At 36.2% G+C, this 6,142-nt stretch overlaps 1 pseudogene; it reads right to left on the reverse strand.

The window, feature by feature from the left end:
* Positions 1 to 4,360: 4,360 nt before the first annotated feature.
* LOC150008389 (small ribosomal subunit protein eS6 pseudogene) lies at positions 4,361 to 5,109 on the reverse strand (annotated as a pseudogene).
* Positions 5,110 to 6,142: the final 1,033 nt, after the last annotated feature.

A 6,142-nucleotide genomic window follows, 5' to 3' on the forward strand; every position in this document is an offset into this window, starting at 1 on the left:
AATTATATGACTCATCCTACTTTCAAAAATGTTAAATAATAAAAGATACTTCAAAACTATCAAATAAAATATGTCCTTGCTCAAATCCTCATTCAGCCTAGTTTTTTCTGCTTTAATATTTTCTGTAAGACCCAATACTCTCCCTTCCACTGTACCTGTAGCACAGCACTATGCAATAGAATTTTCTATAGTCATAGAAATGTTCTGCAAAATCCAATGTATAAAACTACGTGTGTCTTTTGAACATTTGATATATGGCTAGTGTAACTGAGAAACTGTTGTAAATTAACTTCTGAGGAATGTTAACAACCACCTCGTTTTTCACTGCCTTTCCAATCTACCATGTGAACAACTTCTTTCAACTAGGACTGCCAACTCTGGACTTCATAATACCTGCTATTTCCTGATACTCAGAATCTCCTTCCCCAGAAGCATAAAAATCTTACACAGGAGTCACGCTTTTTCTTCTTGTTCCAGCTTGTACTGTTAGCACCAACAATAACCTTAATTAGAATGAAAATTTCTTCATGATCAGCTCCACTTCACACTGGAAAGCCGAAGTTAGAGACAGTCATCTTCAACTCTGTTTCCCCATACTTTAAAGTTCTCCCTCCACCTTCAAGACTTAAAGCACTGCCACAATATCCATCTCTGACTAAATTTGTTACCTTAAACTGCATAGGCCTCTGAACCTGGTGTGTGCCCCCATGAGAACAAACAGGTCCCCAGACTTTTTTATAAGCCTTGACATTCATTGTTTCTCTGTACCTTCAAGGCTATTAAGCACAATTAGAAAAAAAAAATTGTGTTGTTGACTGATGCTCCATGAATAATACTGTTTACTTTTACTGGAAGCCCAATGATTTTCAGCAAGTTATTAAACATCTTTATATTATTTTTAAGTTCACAACTATTTTCCTTTCGTATTGACAATACTAAAAATAGCTAATGTTTTTGAACATTGTTAATATGTCATGTACTATTCTAAGCATGTTATATGTATTATATAATTTAATACCCATAAACATTATTTGAGCTATGTTCTATTGACCCTACTATTATTGTCACTTTCTAAAGAGGAAATATGTCTAAAATGGTCTCATTTTAATGGGAGAATAGAAGTCACCTTACATAAACTGGCTCAACATCTCTCATCTGAAACCACTACTCATCCTCTTTCCTATTCCTACATGCATTTCAGAGAAATAACTTTTCCCCTTTCTAAAGTTAATCAATCCATGCATCCTCTTCATTCTGTCCCCTTTCTGTCCTGTAAGACCTTTCCCTTGATTCCATCCACACCTTCCTCCTTTGGGACCTTCTCTTTCTCTTTCTCTGGTATCTTCAGTCTATTCCCCTTTCCATCATACAATGGAGAAAGAATGAGCATTATTTTGTTTAGCTTTCAGTGGTAACACATATTATGATCCAAATCATGTTACAAGTTTTTGCAGCATGAGAATAGAATCAACATTTTGATTAAATAAATTAAGGTAATAAACTTAATGAGCAGTGAGCTGAACTACCAAATGGAGCAATGAGTGGAGGCATTTTGAGAGCCTGTGCATGTTTATGGTTCTATTGCTTTCTATTCCTAAAACTTAAATAAAATCCTTAGTCTACATCTTAAGAATTATTCCTTATAAATATTTTCCAACTTTGCTTTGCTTATGCCATCCTCAAATGACAAAGCTGTTGCTTCTTGGAAAAACAACTTGAAAGACCTGTTATGAGATTTGTATTTTGCATATATTTAATTTTTCACACTTCCCTGTTCAGTAGAGACTACTCTGCTCTACAACTAAACTCAGGTAATAAAAACTCAGTTATGTACAAACTTAGAATCTAGCCCCTCCAATAGTATTTTTTGATCTTTAGGATGAATATGCCTGGCTCACTTGAGACAATCGATTCATATTTCTTATTAACTAATGAATGAATTAACTAAACTGCATGGTGATGACTTTGGTGATGCCAATGGCATTACAGTAGGAAATAACCCTGAGACCATCTATTCTTTTCAGGAAAGTCACTAAGCAGATGGCTTTAACATTTTGCTGCTATTCAAATAAGGATTAAAATAATAAAAAATAAATATTAAAAGTGCACTGAATTCTATGAATATTTTTCAAAACAGGAGCATGTACTAAGTTCACTGTCACATGCATTTAATATTTTATTCTTGTCTAGGATTACATAAACAATATCCTTTCAATTATTTTCTAACTGTATTTTGCATTAATTATGCCCTCCCTCCCCCTTCACCCTTTTATTTAGCAGGTGATATCACTGAATTCATTATTAAGAAGTATGTCCTGGGATTTAGTAATGTATTTGAAGGTGTTCTATTACTCTGAATCATCAGACAGATTTTTATATAAAGCCAAAAGTTTTCATAAAATTCTTTTTTTGGTGTAGACTGCTATTCATAGTAATTGTTCTCACCGCCAACCATGAGAAATGTTCAGTAGCCTTTTGAGCTGCTTTCTGAGAATGAAATCCCACAGCACAGCTTGTACCTACAGCAGAAGCTGGACAAGGCTGGTGAAAATCTGCATACTTTTCATGGTTGAAGGAAGAAATGAGCCCACACATAGACACCTGCTGGCTCCTGGTTAGATACACCTGCACCTGCATCCGTATCTTATACGTAAGCAGGAAATAGCTCAATACTGTGTCCTTAAAAACTTCATTCCTCAAAAAGCCATTAGTAAGTTTTATAAAACAGAGTCTGTATATTAATCATCTACACTTACCTCTTACTTACCTTAATAGCAAAGATGAAAGGAATTAAAATTTAAAAATTGCTGCTTCAGAAACCACAGCAACTATGTTAATGCAATTTTCAAGACAACCCCTTTACAGATTTTTATAACTTCAAGTTATACTTTCAACTTAATAACCAAAGAAAAGAATGTCTGCAATATATCAGGACCATAAGGAACGAAAAGGAGAAGAGGGCATGCTCTGTGGCAGGAGAGAGCAGCAATGTGGTGTGGTGTGATGGGATTCTATCAGGTGACACTGGCTCTATTCTACATTATCTCTACTCTCCCATCTGTGCTGTGGTGGCTCTCTCTCCATGTCCAGCATTGTCCAATAGAAAGTTACGCAATAATGAAAATGCTCTATATCTGCACTGTCCAATATAATAGCCCCTGGAGAAAATGGCTATTTAAATTTATTAAAACAAAATTAAAAATTCAGTTTATTTCACATAAGGCTAGTGCCTAGTAACGTGTGGCATGTCACTAGCCACATGATTTTGGTAGAGAATGACACTCTGTTTAAGATAGTTATTATAGCAACTAGCATCTATTGAGTCTGATCGTAAGCCAGAGGGCTGACCTTTTTTCCCTGCAAATATTTACTGGGGATATATTCTATATCAGGCAACATTTTGTGGTCCAGTATAGAATAAGGCACAAGACAGTAAGTCAGCTCAGGTCCCATGGAGGTTTCAGGCTAGGGTGGGAAATAGAAAAGGAATAAGAAAATAAATAATTGTGTGATTTACTTTTATGTAGTTATAAATAATACATAGGGCAGTAAATAATATATAGGAATGTTTTTAGAAAAGGTGGTCAAGCCTGATCTCTCTGGGAAAGCAACCTTCAAACAGTATTATGTACAATATTGTATTGTGTCTATGGTGTGTTGTTAACTTGTCTTAGTCCTGACAAACTAACACAGGTAGACTTGGATGGGCAAGCTATGTGACTTGTGCATGTTATTTAATTCCCAAAGTCATGTTATGGGTGTCTCTGTTCATCATATAAGACTAAAGAGATTAAATAATTTGCCTGAGGAAATTTAGCTGTTACCTGGCAGAGCCCAGACAGAAATTGGAGTTGTCCTGAACCCTCTGCTTGAATGTCCTCTTAATGATGCCTTCTTTGACAGCCTTGCCTTATCTTTTCCTTACTCCACCTGTATCTGGCTCAATATAAACTAAATAATTAATTCTGCCTGGAAATAAAATTAGGCTTTGTAATAATGGATATAATGTAGTGTGTTACATAAAATAAAATGTAAAAATCTAGCATAAATATTGTTTTTGAACTTTTTGTTTAAAATAAATTCTATATTTGTCTAAGCAATCTATAAATCTTGGCCTTCTACCTTTCATATATACATATATATCACAATATACATAGGTAAACATATACATACTTAGACAATTTTAAATTTTAGGTTAAACAATAATATGTAAAATCTACAATTCTCTTCTCTTAGTCTTTTCAACCACTGTGTCTCTCTTGTCTTTCATGTGTACAGGTTGATGCTTTTATCTACTTATTTATTTTATTTTCTTTTTTTTTGATGTTTGTTCTTATTTATTTATTACTCTTAGAAAACCTCATTTTTGACTGGACTCAGACTTAGAGGTAGAAGCTCTCAGAGAGGACAGCCTGCGTCTCTTGGCAATCTGTTCCTGGTCTTATTCTTTGGCCTCCTTCATCCTCTTAGCCAAAAGTTTAGTATATTCTGCAGCCTCTTCCTTATTTTTCTTAGTATGTTGTTTCTTCAGAGTGATGCGCCAACATTTGTGTTGCAGGACACGTGGAGTAACGAGTCGCTGAATCTTGGGTGCTTTAGTCCTAGGTTTCTTACCTTCTTTGTTTAGGGGCTTTCTCACAATGTATTGGCAGACATCATCTTCTTTAGAGAGGCTGAAAAGTTTGCGGATACTGCTAGCTCTGTTGGGCCCCAGGGGCCAAGGCACAGTAGTATCAGTGAAACCAGGAATATATCTCTCCCCTTTTTTCACAATGACCAAGCTGAGAACGCTGAGGTTGGTGTCCACAATGCAACCCCGAACAGATTTGCGCTTTCGCTCTCTACTCCTCCTGGGTGTGTAATAGGAATGGCCCTTGCCCAGCAGCCGGTGGCCGCGGCCGTGGGTCAAGACTCCCCGCTACATGGGGAAACCTTGTTTGTCTTCCCACCACTGATTTGAACCACATAACCCTTCCATTCTTCACCAAGAGCATCAGTGGCAACTTCTGTGGCCATACGCTTCTCATAAAAGTTATGAAGTTTGCGTTCATCATCTACTTCAATGAGCTTCTGGCAGCCAGTGGCTGGGAAAGAGATGTTCAGCTTCATCCTGAGGCACCTGACTGCCTCCTAGGTGCCACGAAAAAGATCTGATGCTTTTATTTTATCTTGCTTCAGAAGAAATCAAATTATTCAAAGTCATATTTCCATGAGGGCAGAAAATTCTCTGATTAATGAATGGGTGTGTGTGTTTGCAGACCCTCACCTTTGTCAAAAAAAGCTTTGCCCTTATCTTTTGGAGAGTGTGGAAAATTCACTTCTAAAAATGTTAGTTCAACACTAGTGCTCCTGAGAATGGGGTGGCAAAGAGCCCTTATGTGAAGATGAACCATGATTCGGTTTGCTCATTTGGTGAAAAGAAACCATTTCAGTAAGCAGAAACATTTACCCAAATAAGAAAGACTTTTTAGAAATGTTCTAAATATGGCCTTACTTTAATCAAGCAACGCCATCTGTTCACTAAGTGGCAAGGTCGCAACTTTTATAATAAAAATAGCATCCAATGTCAGAAATAAACATACAGAAATATAACTGCTGCCTACTCATATTCGAATGTATGCCTACGTATATTCTAGGAAGTATATAGATATATATAATAGGTATATAGTTATAGATATAAATGTATCCATTAGCTTCTGGTGCAACCTTTATAGGAGGTACTTTGGTCCTGGTTCTGCTACTGACAAGTTGTAAAACCTTTGCTAAGTCATCGAACTTTCCTGAGACTCAGTTATCATTCCTCTGTGTCTGTCATATTTGTGGTAAAGATAATGATGTCACATTTGTGAGGGCACTTTGTGAACTGTAAAGTGCAAAAGGCTTAATTTTTACTAACTGCAAATAAGGGCTCTCAAAAATATTAAAAATAACTTTAAAATATCATTTTGAGTTCTAAACACACTGTCAGTCACTTTACATGGCATTATCTCACTTTATCTCATAATGGCATAATCAATTATGTGCTAGTGCTATTGCCATGACTTAGGTGAGTTGCCTAAGTTACCCAGCTAGTAAATTCTAGAAGGTGGATTTGAGCCAAGGCTGACCTCACCCCAGAGCCTATTTTTCTTAATGACGACTT

Source organism: Furipterus horrens, unplaced genomic scaffold, assembly GCF_987537825.1.
Source record: "Furipterus horrens unplaced genomic scaffold, mFurHor1.1.pri manual_scaffold_5, whole genome shotgun sequence".
Classification (NCBI taxonomy): Eukaryota; Metazoa; Chordata; class Mammalia; order Chiroptera; family Furipteridae; genus Furipterus; species Furipterus horrens.